Source organism: Equus caballus, chromosome X (assembly GCF_041296265.1).
Source record: "Equus caballus isolate H_3958 breed thoroughbred chromosome X, TB-T2T, whole genome shotgun sequence".
NCBI classification, from domain to species: Eukaryota; Metazoa; Chordata; class Mammalia; order Perissodactyla; family Equidae; genus Equus; species Equus caballus.
In genome coordinates, this window is record NC_091715.1 from 7,555,935 (window position 1) to 7,579,869 (window position 23,935).

General features: G+C 38.9%; 1 protein-coding gene across 2 annotated transcripts in view; it reads right to left on the reverse strand.

The window, feature by feature from the left end:
- Nucleotides 1–23,630, reverse strand: part of MID1 (midline 1) — a 346,750-nt gene extending 323,120 nt beyond the window's left edge. The window contains exon 1 of one of the 2 annotated variants that reach the window (XR_011434657.1): nt 23,260–23,576. The gene's annotated coding sequence lies outside the window, so the exon portion shown is untranslated. Of the gene's footprint in view, nt 1–23,259 lie in introns of both variants that reach the window. The other variant, XM_005613976.4, reaches the window with a different exon arrangement.
- Nucleotides 23,631–23,935: the final 305 nt, after the last annotated feature.

A 23,935-nucleotide genomic window follows, 5' to 3' on the forward strand; every position in this document is an offset into this window, starting at 1 on the left:
ACATTGTATAGCCATCAACACTATCTGTTTTCAGAAGTTTTTCATCCTCCCAAACTGAAACTCTGTACCCATTAAACAATAACTCCCCATTCTCCTCTCCTCCCACTACCTGGTAACCTCTATTCTCTTTTCTTTCATTATCTTATTTTTAAAAATTTATTATGCTTCTCTTTGCTTCCTTCCCCCATCTTTATTGAGGTATAGTTGACAAACAAAATTATATATATTTAGAGTATACAACATGATGATTTTATATATGTATACATTGTGGAATGATTACCACAATCAACTTAACACATCCATCACCTCACATAGTGACCTTCTGTGTGTATGTGTGTGGTGAGAATGCTTAAGATTTGCTCTCTCAGCAAATTTCAAGTATACAATATGGTATTATTAACTAGAGTCACCATGCTATATATTAGATCTTCAGAACTTATTCATCTTATAACTGAAAGTTTGTACGCTTTGACCAATTTTATTTTAATTTTTTGTTTTCCATAATGGCTGTACCAATCTACATTCCCACCAATACTGTACAGAGATTCTCTTTTCTCCAAATCCTCACCAACATTTGTTATATCTTGACTTTGATAATAGCCATCCTAACAGGTGTGAGGTAATATCTCATTGTGGTTTTGATTTGCATTTCCCTGATGGTTAGTGATCTTGAGCACCTTTTCATATACCCATTGGCCATTTGTATGTCTTCTTTGGAAAAATGTCTATTCAAGTTCTTTGACCCTTTTTAATCCTAGTATTTGTTATTTTGCTATTGAATTGTATGAGTTCCTTATATATTTTAGATATTAACCTCTTATCAGCTGCATGGTTTGCAAATATTTTCTCCCATTCCATAGGTTGCCTTTTCATTTTGTTGATTGTTTCCTTTGTGGTGCAGAAGGTTTTTAGTTTGATGTAGTCCCACTTGTCTATTTTTGCTTTTGTTGCCTGTGCTTTTGGTGTCATATCCAAAAAATCATTGCCAAGACCAAAGTCAAGGAGCTTTTCCCCTGTGTTTTCTTCTAGGAGTTTTATGGTTCCAGGTTTTACTTTTAAGTCTTTAATCCATTTCAAGTTGATTTTTGTGAGTGGTGTAAGATAGGGGTACAGTTTCATTCTTTTGCGTACGGATATCCAGTTTTCACAACACCATTTATTGAAGGGACTATCCTTTCTCCATTGTGTGTTCTTGGTGCACTTGCCAAAGATTAACTTACTGTATATGTGTGGATTTATTTCTGGACTCTTGATTCTTTTCCACTGGTCTATGTGTCTGTTTTTACGCTAGTACCATACTGTTTTGATTACTATAGCTTTGTAATATAGTTTGAAATTAGGAAGTGTGATACCTTCAGCTTTATTCTTTCTCAAGATTGCTTTGGCTATTCAGGGTCTTTTGTGGTTCCATATAAATTTTAGGACTGTTTTTTCTATTTCTGTGAAAAATGCTGTTGGAATTTTATAGCAATTGCATCGAGTCTGTATATCATTTTGGGTAGTAGGGAAATTTTAACAATATTAAGTCTTACAATCCAAGAACACAAGATATCTTTCCATTTGTGTCTTCTTCAATTTCTTTAATCAATATCTTACAGTTTTTAGTGCACAGGTTGTTCATCTCCTTGGTTAAATTTATTCATAAATATTTTATTGTTTTCCATGCTATTGTAAATGGGGCTGTTTTTTAAATTTCTCTTTCAGATAGTTCATTGTTAGTGAATAGAAACACAACTGATTTTTGTGTGTCGATTTTGCATCCTGCAATTTTAGTGAATTTGTTTATTTCAAAACAGTTTTTTTGTTGGAGTCTTTCAGGTTTTCTATATATACTTTTCCTCTCTCTAGTGTCCCTCTTTATGACTTTCCTATCAGTGGAATGAACTGTCCTTCAGGGGATAACATCCTTTTCCTGGAGGCATTTGAGCAGAGGCAAAATGGCCAGCAGTCAGGGACACCATAGAAGAGATTACTGAGGTCACTTCTGACTAGGTTATAATAACAAAGCCATCACCTTTCCAGCATAGCTTTGAGCTGTTATTTCAGCGTCTGAGATGTATTTTCATTGACTTATCCAGACATCCTCCACATCTATCCTTCCCCAGGGACAGCAGCACAGCCCATGAAAACCTGACAGGGCAGTTTGGTGTTCTGCCTTTGATCAGGTAACTTTTTTTTTAAACCTATTTTTGCTTTGATATAGCCATCACTTTTATACTGGTTACTATGAGCCAGGGACTGTTGTAAGCATTTTATAAACACTAACACATTGGGTCCAGTTAATTCTAATTTTACAGATGAGGAATTGATAACAGAGAAGTTAAGAAACTTCTCCAAATGAACAGAGCTGGTAAGTGGAAAAGCTGAGATTCAAACTTAGGCTGTCTAGTTTAGAACCTATGCTCTCAGGCATTGAGTTGAAAAGTCAACAAGTATTATTTTGAAGCCTGACCATATGCAAGGTACAAAACAAAAATACAGTTCTTGTGCTTATTAAGGAGTCAAGTCCAGAGAGGGAGAGAAGCTTCCATTGATTGTGATTCTGATACACAGAGTGCATGAATGTGAGTGGTGAAAAATATGGGTAGGAAGGTAAGGTAGGGAAGGGCTAAGTCTTGAAGAAGAGACTTGTCAGGGATATTGGAATTTGAAACAATGGAGGATCAGACCAGGACTGATCCATGATAAGGTTTCAAATAGGGAGTAGTAAATGTAGACAACTTAATAATTTTTTCATAAAGCTAAATTTATTTAATATAAATGACAGTTCTTGTAAGATTACATCCTGCTTATATTGTTTGATGTTAAAATGTCCACTTTTTTGATATATTGTGCATAAGAAGATTTTTTTGTTATGACACTAGTGGAAAAATTTAAAATAAGCAATTCATATTAGTTCCCTGCCATTAAAAAAATCTTATCAGGCCCTGAAATTTGAATATCTGGGAAGCAATGCATAAGAAATGTTAGGACAAAGCAATATAAAATATCACAGGGGGTGAAGTACAGTGAGGGCTAAAGTGCTCAGTGAATTCGGCCAAGAGGAGGTCATCGGTGAGATTATTTGAAGGTAGTTTTTTTTTTTAATTTATTTTTTCATTTTTTAAAGATTTTATTTTTTCCTTTTTCTTCCCAAAGGCGCCCGGTACATAGTTGGATATTCTTCGTTGTGGGTCCTTCTAGTTGTGGCATGTGGGACGCTGCCTCAGCGTGGTTTGATGAGCAGTGCCATGTCCGCGCCCAGGATTTGAACCAACGAAACACTGGGCCGCCTGCAGTGGAGCACGCGAACTTAACCACTCAGCCATGGGGCCAGCCCCTATTTGAAGGTAGTTTTGACAGAGCAATGGGGGTGGGAGGCAGGCTACAGCAGGGATAGGTAATTCTCATTTATCTCTAGGCAACTAAACTTGAGTGGCCACACAGAAAAAATATATATTGCTTCATTACATACATGTAGCTGCATTCTGCTTGTTGTTAGGTTGCCATATCTTTAAGACATGTGAGGAAGAGGGGTGACATAAAGAAGCTAAGTAATTTAAGTCATAGCTCTGAAGCAACGATTGACAAACTCCAAAAATACTCATTTGACTCAATCAAAAAAAATCATTCATCAGCTTTTTTAACCCCTCCCTCTCAGTCATGCCAATATCCTCCAAGATTGGAAACTGGACAAATATCAACATCCTAGAAAACTCCTCTCTGAGGATCTCTATGAGGGATCAAAGTAATGATGAGGGATGCATGTCTCCATCAGCACTGGACCCATTCCAGTTCTGCTCTGCCTGGCCCAGAGTGGGGAGGACACCTGAGACTGGATTTAACGTCCTTTCCAGAGTATGTATGGCATAGAACACAAGCCTTCCAGTCACCAGCCGGACTTGCCCTAGGAGAAGTTGTGTGGGAAGCATACCCAAGTCCCCATTGAACCAATGTGGAGAGTTAATCACAAGCCAGGGCACTTTGAATTGAATGTTCGCCTATGATGAACTGGCAAGTCAGTCTCCCTGCATGTTTCCCTTCAGACTATATGATTTCAGTGAGAAGGTTGTGTTTATAATCTGAAGCCCTGGAAACATTTTAAAACCTGAATTGGCCTATTCCTGGAGACTAGTGCTGAGCCTACTGGGATAACATCAATCTGTAGGTTTCCCCCAGCACTTAAGACATATTTCATCCTATAATTGAAAAATAGATTTGATTTATATTCCATTGTGTCAGAGCCTATACTTGGGTCTCTCAGTGGAGAAGTCTGGGCAACAGAGAGATGGTCTAGTTTTGAAAAAAGACACTCCATTGACACTTGTGGAGAACACTGCAAAAATGGAGCCAGACTGATGTTTGAAAAAGGATTCCAATGCCTCTTTGTAGATTCTGGGGTTAGACTGAGGGATGTGAGGCAGGGAGAGCCAGACACAAAACACAGCAACTAGTGGCCTCCCATCCTGAACTAGCATTTGCTGAGTCCCACTACATGCCAGGCACTTGACATGTGAGTTCATTGAATCCTTTCAACGTCCCCCAGACTGGGTATCATTATCTCTATTTTAAAGAGAAGTAAAGGAAGTCCAGAAAGATGGGTAACACAGCTGGTAAATGACTGAATGGTGATTTGAACTTGAACCCAAGTCTGTCTCACTCTGAGACTATGTTCTTTCCTGTGCTCCATAAGAAACCCTGCTCTCTCTCTAAACAGATGCCTGTTGTCCTGTGGGCTGAGTTTGTAAACTTGTGATGTTACTACCAGAAGGGCAGAGTATACAAGCAAAACAACCCAAGATTACCTGTTATTGACTCAGGCAGTGACACTTAGGACATTTTCCTATGGAGTTTATGTTGTGAACTGTTAGCATTCTTTTCCTCATTTTTCTCAGGGAATGCCTGGAAACCACATCTCTTGTCAGGGCTACCTTAGGAAACCCAAGTGATAATAGGAAGCCCTCACAGCCTAGAAAATCTTGAGCAATTATCTTTTTAGTACAGAGATAGATAAACTTTTCTGTAAAGAGTCAGATAGTCAATGTTTCAGGCTTTATGAGTCAGGCAGTTTCTATCGCAAGTACTCAACTATGCTGTTACAGCCCAAAACCTGCCATGGACAATACATAAATGAATGTGTGTGGCTGTGTGCCAGTAAAACTATTTAAGGAGACAAGTTTGAATTTCATATAGTTTTCACTTGTTACAAAATATTACTCTTATTTTGATTTTTTTTGAACTAAAAAATATAAAAAACATCCTTAGCTTGTGGGTTGTACCAAAGCAGGTGACAACCTGAATTTGCCCCATGGGCCAATGTTTGCCAATCCCTGCTGTAGAGGATCATACTTTATTTTATTTTTTCATGTATGTTTGATAATTTACTTTCAGAAAGGTTACAAAAGCAGAAGAGAAAGTCCATTGATAAATAAATTGTGAAAACTACTGAGCATAATGACATTTTAAATCATATTAATACTAATTTTTGGTTACTAGGATGGCTCACAAAAACAAAGTTCTGGGGCCGGCCCCGTGGCCGAGTGGTTAAGTTCGCACGCTCTGCTGCGGCGGCCTGGGGTTTCACTGGTTTGGATCCTGGACGTGGACATGGCACGGCTCATCAGGCCACGTTGAGGCGGCATCCCACATGCCACAACTAGAAGGACCCACAACTAGAATATACAACTATGTACTGGGGGAATTGGGGGAGAAAAAGCAGAAAGAAAAAAAAATAGATTGGCAACAGTTGTTAGCTCAGGTGCCAATCTTTAAAAAAAAAACAAAGTTCTGTATTACTGTTTAAAAAATACCCTTTTTAGCTGAAATTTTTATTGTGATAATTTTAGATTCACATGCAGTTGTAAGAAATAACACAAAGAAACTTCTTGTACACTTATCCTAATTTCCCCCTATGGTAACAGTTTGCAAAACTATAGCATAATATCACAGGCAGGATATTAACATTGATCTGATCTACTGGTCTTATTTAGATTTCCCCAGTTTTAGTTGTACTGGTATGTGTGTGTGTGTATTTAGCTCTATATAATTTTTTCACATATGCAGATTTGTCCGTCTACCACCAGGATCAAGACACAGAACAGTTTCATCACTACAAGGATTCCTTGTGTCACCCTCTTACAACGATATCCACCTCCCTCCTTTTCCCCATCCCTAATCCCTGGCACCTAGTAATCTGTTCTTCATTTCTAAAATTCCATTATTTCAAGAATGTTATATAAATGGAATAATACAGGATATAACCTTTCAGAACTGGCTTTTTTGACTCAAAATAATTCCCTGGAGATGCATCCTGGTTGTTGTATTAGTAGTTCATTCCTTTTCATTACTGTGTGGTACTCCATGGTATAGACGTACCATAGCCTGTTTAACACTTTACCTGTTGAAGGACATTTGGGTTCTTTCCAGGTTCAGGCTAAGATGAATAAAGCTTCTATAAATGTTCATGCACAGGTTTTTGTGTGAACATTTCATTTCTCTGGGATAAATGTCTAAGAGTACAATTTCTGGGCTATATGGTAATTTCATACTTATTACTTTTAAAAAATTTCCTTTGTACATATTTCAAAATAAAGCTGTTTTAACATTATCACAAAAACACTTGATAACAAATGACACCATGGTAAAGGCTCTTTAAAGATTCTCTGTCATCTTGCATTCTCATTTTATAGACCCAGGAATTCCAGACTAAAGAACTTAACTGACCCCAAAGGGTCACAAGTTATAGAATGGTCAGTGTGGGCTGAGCCAGGACAAGGAATCACTCTTTTATCTCACCATTTAATGCTCTCATCCTATCATACTGTACCAGTAAAATTACAGATGGAAACAGCCAAAGACAGTGTGTTTCTCATCTCAGAAGAAAGGACATGATTTACTTGGCTCTTAGGGATGTTGTGAGCTCACATCCAACCATCTGTCCTTGCCACAGCCTCCCTCAATGGGGCCTTGTGTGGCTTCTCCATCCAAAACTTGAAACTGTCTCATGGCGTGGGCAAATGATCAGGTACAGCAAAGTGCGAACATGCAAACAACATTTACTAATTCCCCCAGTGTGTATGGGAACTGGGAACTCTAAAGCTCTGTGACCACAGCAAACAAACCTTTTTCATCAGGTCCCTGGGGATCATGCAGCTGCATGGTTAACAAGTTGAATATGTTGACTAGGAGGTCTGAACTAGTTCTGGTAAATTACAATTCCTCAAATCTAAAGCCTTACTAGACAAGTTTTGAGGTCTTGAACTGTCCAAGGAAGAATTCACTTCATTTCTACATTAGATTGGGCAACTTGCCACGACCAGAAATGCAGATTTCCTACCATCTTTCACTCTCTCCTCGGAATCTAGGAGGCATTGCAACAGTGCATCCATATCTTAAACTGGTTCTACTCAAAATAAGATCTTCAGACCAGCAGCATCAGCATCACCTGCAAAATTGTTAGAATTGCAGACTCTCAGGCTCTATCCTAAGCCCAGTAGAATCAGAATTTCTGCAGGTGGAGCCCAGCACTCTGCTTCTTTACTAGCTCTTGCCTGGAGATTCTGAAGCTCACTAAAGCTTAGCACTGTCTTCAACCACTTCAGAACTATTTCAAGCAGACAATGGAAATGTAAGTTATAGCTTGCAAATAAGTTAAAAAAAAACAGCCAATGGAACAGTTTTAGTGCTTTTCTGTCAATTGCACAGTCTTTATGAGGTCAATATTGATATAAGCATAAGCCAGAGCTGTTATTTCTGACATTCAACAGATCATAGCTTTCTTCACACATGCTATATTTAAGTTATGTTTCTAATGAAAAATGTTCAGTTTGTGCTTCTACTTAGCACCTATTTAAAATTCTTTATCAAACTGTAATTTCCTTGAGGGCAGGAAACGTGTGTCTCTGTAGCCTAATAAATAGCTGCCTAATAAATGGCTGTTGAACAAACGAATGGCTTGTGTTTTATATTATAGTTGCTTTGTCCTCCACTAAACAGTGCACTTTAAGGTTGTAGAAGATGCTGGATTCTCAAAAATATTCTAAGTATCCAGCAGATTTCCCTGAACACAATAGGTTTGCAAAAATTGTTGACTGAACAACAACCAACTAAATTGCATCTTTGGTGTTGCTGCATAGACTCCAAATAATTTACTATAGATATTATTTCCATGTGCATGTGGGAAAAACTAATTTCATATGTGCCATTTTGAATATTGTTTAATAAATATCATTACCTACAAAATGGAACTTGAGAACATGTTTGGAGAGGCTTGTGGTACAAAGGTACCTGTAACAGAGGTACCTCCTTTCTGAAGGGTCCCTCATAGAACAATAAAGGAGAAAGGAGGCAATGGATATCCAACCAGGTGAGCTGGCAGGCCCCACTTCTGCTTACACCACAATTTTTCTAGTCTAAAAACCAAATTATGGTTTCACCAGATGATACAAATTATGGCATTAAGGTAGGGATGTCTCAAGCCCTTTGAAGTTGAGCTTTTAGGTTTTTCTGCCTTGTTGGTTATTCTGTAAGCTTGAGAGTAACTGACACTTCCACAGAAAGGTATTATGACAAATAAGCACTCTTGAAGGATCAGATATGTGTGAAGGAAAAACACAACACCTTTACTCAAGAATCCAAGATAATTTAGCAAGGAAGATCTGTGCACTTTAATTTTCATATAAGTCGTTTGAAGTTCAGGAAATTCTCAGTGTTTTCCTCAGTGGCATTTGTTATAAAACACAACACAGGGATATAGTTTTTTAAGCTACCTTTCAGTAAAACAAGCAAATAAATCATTCCTTTGCGCCTCGGAATCTAAGAGGAGGAAAAAGTAAAATTAAGTATTTATGATAAGTAGACTTCAGCAATGAAGTACTTTGGAAAACTGTGACAATTATTAGCAATCTGAGGATGACTTCAACTTGGTTTTCTTTTCCATCAAAATAATATTTCCCTGAGAGTGACAGGAAGAGGAAAGGCTACAGATATGAATTTCTTTCATTCAGATTGCTGCCATTTTTGCATATTTATAGAAATAGGATTTTGTTGTTGGCTAGGGTTTTTGCCCTCTTCAAATGTGTCTTCAGGACGTGTATATTTCTAAAAGGACTAACATGTTTCTGATCCAAGAGGAAATACGAAACCAGTCTGGGTAAAACATCATCTTCCAAGCAAATTTTAACTTTGTATTTAATTTGTGCAAGCATTTCACAGAGAATTTGTCTCCAGGCAAAACTCTTAAAAGCTAGTTTTAAGCCAACATATGTTACAACGGTTGCCTGCAATCTCTGAATATTTTAGTAGTGTTAGTTCAAGTTTATCTGAGCAATGTTTTACATGCGAAGCTTCAGGCCAACCTAGTCTCAGAAAGATTTTTTAAAGGTATAAAACTGTCCATTGTGAACTGAATGGACAGAGTGACAGAAAATGAATGTCTACCTTCAACTCTGGCAGGTCACTGTCTCAACATGCTATCAATCCTTTCCATCAATTATATTAGCAAAGAGATCCTAAGTCCCACCTAAGTCCACAGACCTCTGAAGGAAGTCTAAACAATTCTGAGTGACTTGGCATAAAAGCAGTATTAACCAACAAATCTACAAACTTTTTAGTGGGCACCCTCTCCCTCAGAGGCAATGTGTTGTTCATGATTTGTCCTTCAGAGTGACAGTTCCATAGTTCACGTGTTTATCAAATATTGGGCCAGCACTCTGAAGGAACTTAGTGGGGATGATACTAACCAGCATTTATTGAGCACTTACTCTGTGCAGAATATTACACACACACCTTTTAATCTACTCTTAGCAAATGACCCTGGCGGTAGGTGGTAAAAGAAACCAAGGACAGGGAATTAAGTGTTAAAGAGGGGGAAGTCATGCCAGCAAGTGGCATGAATCAAAAGTTTGTTCTCCTAACCTCTGTGCAATTCTGCACCTCCTTACAGGGCGTTAAACAGCTAGAGATGGTGGCTGTGAAAGACTGAGGGTTGTGAAAACAAAGTGAGTTCTTCTTTTCTACATCTTTCTTAGCAACATATATATATTAGTTTTATTTTGGTTTATTTATGGGAAGATAATTTGCATCACATGTACATCTGTGTGGGGGGGGGGGAGAAGGAGGGGGAGACAGAGGAAATACTTAGAAATATTGAAAAAGTTTGAAGACCACTCATCTAGTCGTTTTAACTAATTAAATGAAATTAATTTGAACTGTAATATATCACCCTTACTCATATTCCTCTATTTGTGACTTATAGAATACTATATTCTTTTTCTTAAACACCACATTGTAGTTGTTACATTTACTCCATGCAATAGCCTCAAATTTTTCCATCCTATTCTTTTTCTCTCCCTAGTCATGAGGCAGTGGGTGTGCTTTTCCCCAGCCCTAATTGCTTCCCTTTGGTGCACGATCATTTCCTCCCTTCCATTTTCATAAATTCAATATTTGGAATCCAGACAGAGTAAGAAACAAATAGATGTTAAGTGGAAAGAAATCATTATAACCTAACTTTTCCACATTTGTTCTGTCTGGTCTCTCGGAGTTCCCAATTAGTCCTTGTCTTAATTCTTTGGCAAATTTCAGAAACTCTCATAATCCTCAAATTATCATCTTCCAACATTCTTCCCTTGGGAATTCCATGGAAGCCTCCTGCCTCTACACAATCTGAGTAAGAGCCATATTTTATGGAATACCATGAGAGTACTCTTCCAGATGGCCTATTTTGTAACATTCTACAAGTTATATAGATATGTCCTCCCAAGCCTTTCTAATCAGTGGGCTAAGGAGAGCCATTTTACTATTCATTATACCTTTTGCCAATCTTTTCTCACATCTGGGATCATAATTGATGGGTTTTGCTTTTCCCATAGGTAGAACCTTTGTTTCATGGCTCTCATTTTCTTGAGCAGTCCCATTGGCTTCAAAACCTTACTTTCTATAAAAGTAAGATAAAATTGTCCACCAAGAGGCTCTGAAATACAGACAGTGCATTGGAGTTAAAGTGACAGTCCTTGCTGCCCCAAAGCTTATCTGCATGGACATGCTCACAGCCTGGAGGGCAAATAGATTGCACTTGCCAGGGTAAGATAAATGTGCAGGGAAGGAAACAGCACACCCTTGCAGGGCAAACTGAACTGGGCAAATCCACAAAGCTATGGTCAGTGAGCAAAACCCAGCAGGTCGACTGTCTTATATTCGGTAAATGGAAATGTGAGGTGTCTTTTGACCTAATATGCTATCGTGGGGCTATGATTCACACAGCCTTAAAAGACAAATTCTGCAGCAGGCCAGGGGACTTTTGTCACAATATCATCCTTGAAAAGGTCAGGAAATTAGAAAATATGATGTTTATAATTTTTGTGTACCTAACGAGCCAATTATCTATTAAACAACTGTAAAGAGTGATCGTTTCAGGGAAACACTAAAAGAGTCTTTAAAAATAGTCAGTTGATTCAGTGATTTACGTCATAAAGAAACAGACCATCTTAAGTAACACATGGGCAATAAAAGCAAGCAGATGTTTGCATTCTACCCAGGGCACTAATGGAGGTGCTATGGCACTGTATCAAAGTAAAGTTTGCCATCTTCAGAATTGCCCACTGGAGTTTCAAATACAGCTGCGTAACTGAGTCAACAACTGGCAAGCTTTCCCAACCGCTCTGAGTATCACTGCCTGCTGCAGGTAAGAATTAGTAATTCACTGTTAACATGCTGTGTCAAACTTGTTTCCTGAAATGGATCTTGAAATGTGTGATTGACTGTAAGATCTAAACTTGCCATAAAAACAATTCCTCAGGTTGCTGAATTACAAACATAAGTTATTACGAGCGAAATCACAGTAAAAATAAATGGGCATGTCCAAACCCACAAGACTGGATTTGGAATTTCACGTGCAGGCTCTAAGCCTGGCAGTTCCCGAGTCAAGCACTGGGTACTTGGTAAATCTTGACAGTGGAAATGGATTCAGATACGACAACCTGTCCCTCTCTCTCCCCTGCAGAAATGCAAAGCATTTAATAAATATTAAGTGAGATACTGCTGGCTCAATAAGTGACTCCTGGGACTATGGGAAGCATTTGGAGATTAACCCTTTAGGCCACCAAGCTATCATTCACTACCCTAGAATAATCATTTATCAAATCAGGAATAGCCAACCTCCTCTGGAGCACCTCCCAACTTAGAAGCCTGGGATTCCTGCTACACAAACCTTTTCAAGTAGGGGCGCTTAAAAAGCAAATTGCATTCACACTACTATTGCAGAATAGGACTAATTACAGATTAGACAAGCCCTGGCATCTTCAGGGGTCAGTTTCACTCGAGTGAACCCCACCAGGCCATTAACACGCAGCCATTCCCTGGGACATAGCACTTGGCTGGCTGTCTTCTCATGTGGGCTAACCTTGCCCTCTCGGCCTTTTCTTTTCTCGCTTCTTGCTGTCTTTCACCTGCCCACCTTCACTTCTGTCCTGCCTAATCCTCCTTTCATCAAGACATCTAGAGAACAATGTCTTCTCAACCATCCACAAACTCAACCATGATGACCATTTTTGTCTCATGTTATACTTCTTGATTTTTTATTGTTATCTCCTCACTTCTTACTTTCTTCTGTTATTTACCTTTTTTGCTCATTTGCTTTAACTTTGCAAGCATTTCCCCTGAAGTTCCATTCTCACCATTTCTTTTGTTCTCTCTCTCTCTTTTTTTTGGTCTCTGTTTTTTTCTAGTAATTTGTAGCTTTCCCCTTCTTTTCTTGATCTCTTAGTCCTCCACCTGTTTGTCTGCTGGGCTTTTGTTTATATATGGAGAGTGGGCTTGGCTGGGGAGGGGAGAGTCACTTTTGGTTGCTTTGGGATATCCTTTCCTCTAACATCTCCTGTTTTGTTTTCTTTCCTTTCCTCTTTTTTGTTTTCCTTTCTTCCTGACTGCTTTGGACTTCTACTTATCTTGCAAATCATTATACTTGGTCTTAAAATATTGCGACATTTTACTTCTCTTATATCTTGCATCTGACTTGGAAAAAAATCAGTAAACAATGGCTACAGCTTACCATCCTTAACATATAGAAACTTTCAAACAGATACATACATCCAAGTATATATAATATATATAGAAATGTACATGGATACATATAGTGTTACTTTATCATTGATAGGGACTCTAGTAGATAAAACAAAAACTGCATGTACTAACACTAGTAAGGGGAAACATTCTACGGGAACCATATAAGCCCTGAAAAGGTCTTGGAACCAGCAATAAAAATTAATTTTAATAAAAACAAATATATTTTGGCATATAACAATATAAACCTTTCATTGGAATCACTAGTATTATATATTAAAATCTAAAATTATCTTTGAAATTCCTGATTAACAGCAATGAATTATATACGAGACACAAACACATACAGACACACCACTGTTATTTTCCCCACAGAAGGCAGGTCATTTATAAATAAACTTTTGTATAATCTAAAACTCATATATTGACATACGCTACCAAAATACAGCCTAGAGTAAGCAGAGAAACAAATAAATCAAATGGACAAGTATATATAAAATAGGCTGTTTCAGAGATAACACAGGACAGATTTTATTAACTAATTTATGACCTACAATCTGTTGGCGGAGGCCTTCCTCCTCCCCGCTTCAGTCTTTCTGTGCAGGATAAACAGACCAGAAGGCCGGATGGTATACAAAGCTCACATCTTTATCTTTGCAAGAGCTTTATTTGGGGGCCTGGAAACAGAAGTTCTCACCATTTTTCATTCATTGTAATGTTTGATGTGTTTTCTCTTTGCTGCGACCTTCACTCTGGATCATTCTACCAGGTTCCTTCATTATCTTTGAACTATTGGCAAATGATTTATTGGCAGGTAACTACATACATGGCAAAGTTAACTCTTCTCTGGTTTGACACTGTTTAGCTCTGGCTTCATTCTGTTGCATTGTGACTCCTAAAACATCCAGACTTGGAACAACTACTATTGCACATGCTAATTGGAAGTTTCTATGGAATGCTCCTGCTTTGAACTCAGCAAAACTAAAACCAAGTGGGTCTTTATAAAGTGAGATGGCAGCCCCTCTGAGAGATACAATTCAGATTTAGAATGGCCTTCTTAAACTGCTCTTGTATCTTGAAATGTGTTTGCACCAAAATGGACCATGTAGAGAAAAAATTATTAAGGCAGGGGAAGGTAGAGGAAAGAGGAAGGTCTTAAAAATGTGCCTAAGACTTCTATTTCAGATAACAACTTCCACTCTACTTCCTTCCCCACTCCTCCCACACACCCAAACTCAGTCTGGTTGTATACAGTAAAATCTCAAATATTCAGATGGAGGACCAAGTACAATGTAGTTATCTGAAAGTTCACATAAATGTTTCACAATCTTCCACCCAAACATTATGCAAGTGAAATGACAAAATGGAATGCCTCCTACTCTCTCCCAAACGCTTTTCTATATGAAAATAAGTGTTTCTTGTGGGGAAAAATAACTAAATTGGGTTTTGATGGAAAACAATCTTCCTGATAATTCAGTGAAAGATAAATCCAGCTCTAAAATAAAGAGATTTAATAGTGTGTGTTAGGAACAAAGAGAAAGAAATGCAACAAGGCAACAGGAGGAGAATTTTGGTAGTGGTTTGGATCCTAAATGCCAGAACACCTGCAGAGAGGGAAGCTAATACCTGAATTCCACAGGGCTTAACTCCCTCCTCCCCTTCACCTGCCCATTCCAAGCTTTTCCTAACCCTATGGCTGCAGCTTTCACTGCCTAATGGCTCCCTTTAATGACAGAATATTTGGAAGCCAGAAAGGAATTCGCTGAGGTCACTCAAGGGCAGTGGAATTACACATGTCGTATAAAATGCTCTTGCTAAATTGATGCTAGAAAAACAGAATGGTAAAACCTTCACCCAAAGCCTACAGGGAGTGCGAAGTTAATCGAGTGTGCTCATCTGTTAGTGCAAACTCTCGGGTTACATTTTCCTAAATCCTATAGTCCTCTTACAAGTGATAAGGGATCTCAGCTGAGAAAAGCAATGTAGCTTATTCCTATATGGGATCCCTTAATCCAGGTTGAAGGCAAGGAGGAAAGGGGGTTGGAATGAAATAGAAGGAATTCACCAGACAACTGAAGTTAATAGCTGCCCTGTACATTATCAACAAGGAGAAAACTTCACTTAGGTAAACTTACAGAGTGTTGAGATCTCAGCTGTCAAAATTTTCACACACCATCCCACCCCACAGGAAGTTATTGAAAATAGCTATTCTTCTTCTAGGTTTCATTGCTAGTGAATGTGTGGAGTAATAACAGTAACTCATGTATGTAGACCTTTGACCATATATGAAGTTATTTTGATTGTCTCAGCAACCCTGTGAGGTGGATGTTTGTAGTCTCATTTTTAAAGACGGGAAAACTGAGACTCAGAGAAACTTAGCATCATACATCTAGTAAATGGATGAGCTAGGGCTTGAACCCACGTCAAGACTTTCAGCCCCACGGCTCATGCATTTTCCACTCCATCATGCTACAAATGATTCCTCTCCTTACCCCCAAACTAGGTCAACTTTCACTGTTCCCTACATCATTAGTGACACCACTATCCCTCTAGTTAGGTGAACCAAATTCCTAGTAGTCTACCTTGACACATCCTGGTCTCTCTCCATTGCCCATGTCCCATTCATCACCCACTCTGTCTATTTCACTTCTGAAATATAACTGAAATTCATCCACTTCTCTTCATCTCTGCCACCATGATATTAGAATAAGTAGACATCATCTTTCCCTGGACCCCTCTCCTAGGCTCCTGTCTGGTTCACCCCCACTGACTCTTACGCTCCTCTGATCTGTTCTCCAGGTTGCTGCCAATGTGGCCCTTCTGAAAGATAAATGTCATTCCTTGTTGAAAACTCTCTAATACAGTCTGGCCATTTCCTACCCGTCCAAACACACTGACTCACATCTTTTCCTACTAGTTCTCAGTTTAAGCATCCTTTCTTGGGGAAGGTTTCTCTGACTTCCCTCCCAATTAGGTAAGTCCTCCCAGTACAAACTCATGGCACATATAGCTACACTTTACAGCTTTTATTCTAGGTGCACCTTTACCCTTGTTTGCATGATATTTCATCAATATTTGTCTCCTACACTAGACTGTTGTCTACTTGAGTGCAGGCTCCACTTTAGCCTTTGCATGTAGAACGATGCCTGGTTCAGAGCAAGAATTTGATAAATACTGTTGAATGAATGTTGAGCTTCTCCTTTTTGTTTTCCTCTTTTCCTGCCCTCTCTCCATTCCCGTATCCTCATCCCTATCCCATTCCTTGTCCCATATTCACGGGATATTGGTCTCTTACTTAGTATTAATTGAAAAGAAATCCATGTCAAAGCAGTAAGTATGGTGACTACAGGCGTTGCTCTCTCTAGAGCCATTACTTTCCTCTAGGGCATTCTTGATGCCTTAAAAGACAATTAAATCATTCTTAATGCTGAGATTTTAGGCATCCCTGTGGGATGGGGGAGATACATACACTCTATTTCATGAGTTCTCAGGGAATTCTTTTTAGTTTAAGATAGTGTATATTGGGATATATCTTACACTTGTTCCTGCCCAGGTTATAGTCATGATATAATTGTCGTTGCCTGGCCATGAACTTTCTCGGTCATAGAAATTCATATTATTATTACTTCTGTTGATTTCCAGGCATTATTTGAAACAAGCCTCATCCATTAGGAGAAGAGAAGTCACATGTCTGGCAAAGCCTCTTAAAGAAATAGAAAGGAGAAAGGGTTTCCTTCAGGCCAGAGAGAGATGCTCTCAGGGCTTAGGTGGGACTGGAAGAAAGTTGTCTGGACAGATACTCAGGAGATCTATGGAACCCATCAAGCATGCTGGTTCTTAAGGCATTTGTGGACGTGTGTTAGAAGGATTAAAGAATTAGCTGACTGAGAAGTGTAGTAACTTGATGGACATTCCTGGGGGTCCAAATGGACAACTGCATTCCCAGGTAGGACCATTTGAGGAAGGAATATAGTTCTGGTTGTTATCTTTTGGTAGAGACTCAGAGACAGTAGAGAAGCTCTTTTAAAAGAAATGCTTATATTTTGGCACAAAGCATGATGGCATGGTGCAGAAAAGCACACACATGACAACTCCAACTGAAAAGAGATTTAGAAAAGTTGGAATCTTAAAAAGTTTATCTTGCCTATATTTTCCATTTTGTGTATGCACAGGAGGAATATATTCTTTTTAAAAAAATGGTCTAAATAAGCCTAAAAGAATTCTTTCAATAAATGTAGCATAAAATATTTAAATGCTTAGAAAACATTGTGTTATAGTCTAATTGGAAGAATTTTGTTTTCTTTCCTAGTGTTGTATCTTATAATAGATGATATCTCAAGTTCAATAACAATAAGTCAGAAGTAGAGAGTCACTTGATCTACATTTTGATAAAGCCACTGCTATGGACTGAAATGTGTCCCCTTACCAAGTTCATATGTTGAAGCCTTAACCCGCAATGTGATTGTATTTGGAGATGGGGCCTTTGGGAGGTAATAAGGGTTAGATGAGGTCACGCGGTGAGGCTTTCATGACAAGATTAGTGCCTTTATAAGAGGAAGAGAGAGAGATTGCTCTCTCCTCATCATGTGAAGACACAGCAAAAAGGTGGCTATCTGCAAGCCTGGTGGAGAGCTCTCACCAGACATTGAATCTGCTGACACCTTGATCTTGGACTTCCCAACCTCTGGAACTGTGAGAAATAAATGTCTGGTATTTAAGCCACTCAGTCTATGGCATTTTGTTATAGCAGCCTGAGCTGACCAATCAGCTGCCTTGCTTCCTCATGGTACCAACACTGTATGGTCCCCACTTGCCTTAGCCAAGAGTGAATTGTCGTCAGGGCACATCAGCCCATGGGACACATTCTCTCCACATCACAGGAACTACATCAAATTAAACGTTACATTCCACTGGGGTGGGATGTGGTGCGTTGGGAGTAGGAGAAAGAGAGTGGGATCTGAGTGTAACCTTGGGGGCATAACACCTTTACAGAGGTCCATCCTCAAGACACCTGGAAAACCATTGTTATGAACTGAAGCCAGGGAAATGTTCTACTTGTTGTTAATAAAACAAGTGGCTTTTATCAATGAATTTACTGCCATTGCTGTGGGAAAAGCTTTCAAGTTGTCAGATTAATAAGTACACACTGAGTATTTTTTGCTTTGTTTATAAAATGTATTACTTGTGGGAAAACACTTTAAAAGGGGGAAACTTACGTTTGAGGTAACATAGATTGCTAGAGAAGGAAGAAGCCTTTAGAACAAGGGTCTCAAACACAAACTCTTACAGGGGACAAATAGGTAACACAAATAAGCAAAGAGGACCTGGTACAAGACATTAGAAAGTATATTATGCCTCACTGAAAAGCAAGTTTTAAATCACCAAGCGGGAAAAATTACATACGGGCCACCAGTGTGTGTCAATTTCTACTTCTTCAATTCCTTGTTTACTTGAAGATGCCTAATTTACTCCCACCCATTTCATATCCAACTAATACTTATTGATTGGCTTCATGCCCAGCATTGTGCTAGGTGCTTTCATGGACATGACCATTTTCAATACTCATAACTGCCCAATGAATTGTGTATTTACATCTCCATTGATAGATGAGGAAATTGAATCCCAGAGAAGTTGAGGATGACTTGGCCAAACCCACCATCCACTGCTTTGGAGGAAACTTGGGAAACACTGCTATTCTTTTGTTTCTTAACTTTAAGCCAAGTATAGCAGTTCGAGTAAACTTGTTCTCTGTTCTCTAGTAGTTTATATACTGTTCTGTTCCCCAAGGCAATACATGATGAGTGTGTCAGTACAGATCTAAATAACTGCACAATTAGATACTCAGGGGGGAAAATAATTTTGGTTTAAATAACCAAGGCCTCTGTTGCAGAACAATACCTATAAATAATGCAGCATTTCTTGGCTCAAGCTCTTTGACCAAAATTCCAATTCTGTCACGTGTTAAAACCCAAACTGTCAAATTGAGGAGGTTCTGCTTAATTTCATTTCTGTCTCAAGTTTAGACAAGTGAAGAGCAACTCACAAGAGAGTGTGAGCATATGAGCATATATAGTTTAGAGCCATTGTTTATGCAGATCCAGCTATTAAGTATCAAGCATATCTGAGAATGCTACATTCCACAAAGTACTGTTATACATTTTTATTTTCCTTTTAAATAAAAAATAAAATTAACTGAATCCTTGGCAATAATATATAAAGTAACTCATTTTTTTTGAAAGGTTCACTCACAGAAGATTCCCTTATATGTAATTGCAAGCAATTAATTAAAAAATGGAAATGTACTTTCACATTTAACTAGAAGTCCTACTCCTGTCTATCACCTCACCAGCTAACCTTTTTTCAAATATAAATATAGTTTAAATTGGTTTTGCCAATGCCCTAGATACTTGGAAAATCCTACTGGCACAAACCAGTTATTAATTCACGGTCCGTAATTCTAAGCCTTACATATACAAACTTAGAAGTAACAGCAGCTTCTCTTGTCTGCTTCATAAGAATTGTCACTGGAACTTGTACCTTAATAATTTCCAGTGGTTAAAAGCCAATATAAAAGCTATCAAGTTACCTGGTACTATGGAAATATTTCTTCTTCATGTGGTGCCCTAGGAACCTCTGATAATCCAAGAAAGTACGGTCTTGAAAATTACACTAACAAAGCATAAAGAGGCATCATCCAGCTCTCTGCCATTTATACATGCTCTGCAAGGAGCAAGGTGGCATCTTTCTTTAGTAAGTATACCAACGTCATTGGCATCTACCTGACGTGGAAATCCTTTGGTCACTGAAAGTGTGAACATCTTGACGTGTGTGTTGCCTGCTTTATGCCCACCAGTTGGGAAGCTCTGACTTAAAGAATGTCCCTCAGGATGATCAGCAAAAAAGTGAGTGATTCAGTAAGTTTGTAGCAAATCACACTCACATACTGCATACGATTCAGGTAATGATTTCTTTTTGCAGAAATGCTATCGGTTGCATGAAGATTTGGTTTAAACTCATCTGTCTCTTATATACCCACTTTTCCTCCAGAATACTTAGCATAGGACTTCAAAAGGCACTCAATAAATATTTGCTGAATGAATCTAACAGGAATTAATAACGCAAAATGTTTCTGAAAAGGTAATTGATGTCAAATGCTAGGCAGAGAAAGCCAAGAAAGTTCACCAGGGATAGGAATGTTGTGTACAAATTTGGTACAGTGTCCAAGGAAAGAATTTACATTTAATAAATAACTTTTGAAACCAGGTTCTTTTATGTCATTGCCTCTGGACTAGGCCACAACGGTGGTGGGAAAATCCCAGCCATACAAACTCTGATAGCAGTTTGAGAAAGGGAAGTATAAATGATGACTAAATGTTAGAAAGCATCCCATGAGGAAACACTTTGCCATCAGCTCTCCAGACCTTTAAGAATAGAACAACACACACACATGCGCGCGCACACACACACACGAACACCTCTTTAAATTCTTTATGGAATAAAAACGGAAAACTGGATGACCTACAGAAGGTCTTGACATCGCTACCATTGCATGAAATGTGATAAAAATTAGGATATTTTTCTTTACATTGAGCTCTAAGGCTCAGGTTAACAGCATAGCATTATTTTGACTTGCTCAATCTATATTCTGGGCCTAGATTGTCAAAGACAGTTTCCTAGCTTTCGTACATCATGACAGATATAGAAATTGATCCTATCTGTACAACATATTGGGGCAAACTAAGGGAGCTTTGCGGTCCACAGACAACCTTTGGGGGGATACGCCAAGCCCAGGAACAGCTTAATGGCCCAGATACCAAGAGGAATCAACATCTGGGCATGTCTGCAATCCACTCATCATCTACTAGTGCTCTGTAGCCCATGCTTTGGGAAGCTTTGCCTTAAAGAATGTTTTTCAGGATGATCAGCCAAAAAATGAGATGTCAGGTAAGTTTGCAGCAAATCATACTTCATATGTTGCACTTTTTCTGGGAATCACAACGCATATTAACAAGTGAACACATTAAGGCTCTGAGAAGACCTGTTTCTCTTATTTTGCCCAGTATTTTTCAATCTCCTTTAACCAGGACACTTACCAACATCTCACGGACCTAAGAAGGCTGCCAAATAGTTACATCCTCCACACAAGCACACAGTAACAGTGACTCGAAAAGGGCTAATGCGACACTACAGCATGCTAACTGCCTTTCACTGGAGGATTAGTTCTGACCCTAAAATAACTTTAATCTCTCAAGAAGGAATCCTCTTGGACCTCTATTAACGCCAAAGTGTTAAATACTATAATCACTATTATTGCCCCCAAATGAGCTGCCGAGGAGCCAAGGATAAGCAGATTCAGGAGTTGGGGCTCCCAGTCATCTCCAGTAATTCATATGCCACTGGCAAGGAGAACTCTAAACATGAGATTCAAAAACACTATGCTTAGCCCCGGCCCTCCTCAGCCCCAGAGACTTATCTATCTTTCTGGTTATATATTCCCTTGGCTGTTGATGTAATTAGTGTATAATAACTGTGTACATATCAACTCACAGGAAAAACGGCAGACGTGCTGGTTGATTTGGCTTGGGGCCATCTCATCGGCAGGGTGAGACAACCTGGTATAAACATCTGTTATTAACCGTATATTTTAAACTAGTGTTTTGTGTCTCCTGGGTTACTGATTCCCACCGAAAGCAGCACAATATCAAGACTCCTGTTTTTCTGAGCAGCACCTAGGAGGTAACAAGCTTCAAACATTTGCATTAGTCTCCTCAGTTCTGCTGCTTGTGCTATTAAGAATTGTATTTACTAAAACGTCTACTGTAGCACACACACGGCATTTCTAGGTTTCATTCTCATAGAGATGATGAGCAGGTTTCATTGAAACTGCATTACTGGGAGTAGTTATGCTTTTTCAAGTCAAGGGCCCTACATAAAGCCGGCCATCGCTTTTGTTTTTATGAATAAGCTGTTGCCAATTCCTGTATTAAATCAATAGCCTCACTAGGGAATGGAGCATGACTTGCAATTTTTTAAAAAGTGGTCATTCTCTCAAATCTGCTTGTTTGTGCTGATTAATTTTCATGAAATTAATTTAATAAACTAATTTCTTAATATGAAAAATCAGAAATTAGGTCCTCATGCCACTTGCCACAATCAGTAGCACAATCCTGCTCCCCAAACTCTTAGGATTAAGTCACTGTGTGTGACAGAAAACAATAATATTTCTTTGATAGATGAGCAGTCAAATTATTCAAAACAATTATCCAAGCTAACTCATTTAAGAAAACCACCTTGCCATGAAAAAAACAAAAAATAAAAATTTGTACCTGAGTCCAAATTACTTTTGACAGTTATAAAATCGACTTTCTTTTAAAAAGTTTTACCTCTGCCCCAGAACTCAGTTGGAATAGTTTTTTCTGCTTTCCCGGTTGCCTCTTATAATTGGCCATTCACAAGTATAACTAAAATTCCCCTGCAAGTCTGTTAAACACTTTCACATTTCCATGTTTAATTACATTCAGATTGAGATTTTTGTATACATATAGAATATAGCAAAATTTTAACTCAATCGACCGCAATGCCTTTGACATAAAGCGTTTTTTCATCATTCTTGCCTGATATATAAATAGACAGACGCTAGTTGTCAAAATGCGAGTGAGCTTCTTTACATTGTCTAGAACAAAGAGCCCAGCTCGGCTTCTTTCTTTCCTCAGTGTCTCGGAAGGTGTCCTTTATTACATGTGCAGGATGCAAGGATTTTGCTGCTGCATAAATGAAAAATGATACCTTCAGACTGCCTTTTTAGTGACAAATTGCACTTCTGCAGAATATCACACTGCCTGTGGTTTTAAGAACCCCACTTAAATTTACTATTACTTCCTTGGGGATTCAGCTTCTCACAAAGCACCCTAAAGCTTATTTCCACTGTTTTAGAGTGCAACAAAGATAAGAAAGTTTGCTTGTTAAGATGGTATAGAAACTCTTGGCCAGTGAAAACACTCCCTGGAATGCCTAACGTGCTACAACCATTGCTTCTGTGGATTCCTGGTGTACAAAACGGCCAGGGCAAGTTTTCTGGAGGTATCTGCGAAGCATTGTGTTTGTTCAGGAAGGAGCCGTGGGGTTAGAGGCTGAGCTGTGCCTCTCCCTTTGCTTCCTGGGTGAGAGCAGTACGGCGAGCCACTGAGCAGAAGCGAGCAGAGAGAGATCGGTAAGACTCACCAGGTTCCCCATCTTTCCCAGGACGGGGTTTTTGTTCCTCAACTGTGATCTGGAAGAGGCAAACCTGTAGGTCCTCCAGGCAGGCTGCCTCGGATCAGCTGAATGGCTGGGGCGTTCAGGAAGCTTGCTCTGTCCAGCTCGGAATCACTCCCCCTCTCCAGGCTGTGTGCTTACACGCCTCCCAGTCAGCGCAAAATTCTGCCAAACTCAGGTCAGCCTAACAGGTTTCCTTATATAGGTAAACATGAATTGCATTCCTGGTGAAAGAAGTTAACTAGGAATGCTGGTAACCTGGTTAACTCTACACACGCCAGAATGGCTCAGAGACAGTCAGCCTGCATAGGGTTTGGTTGCAGTACAAAGGGATTTGTGCGATTTAATTAAAATCATCTTTATCCTGGCAGTCTGTAAAATTGGCCCTTCTAGCAGAACTGTGAGTCAACAGCTAGTATTTCATATCATGGTCTGTGACCAACCTTATATTATCTGAGGGCATTGTAGGGAGCAAAACCAAAGTGTAGGATATTATCATTTGTCTTTCATGTTTTTAAAACCAGAGTAACTTGTCTTGAAATTATTTTCAAGGAAGTGAATAGAACATGTGATAGGAAGAGAATGTGAATAAACTTCCATCAAATAAGGCTCAAATGCCTTATTTGAGCATAGTAACTACTAG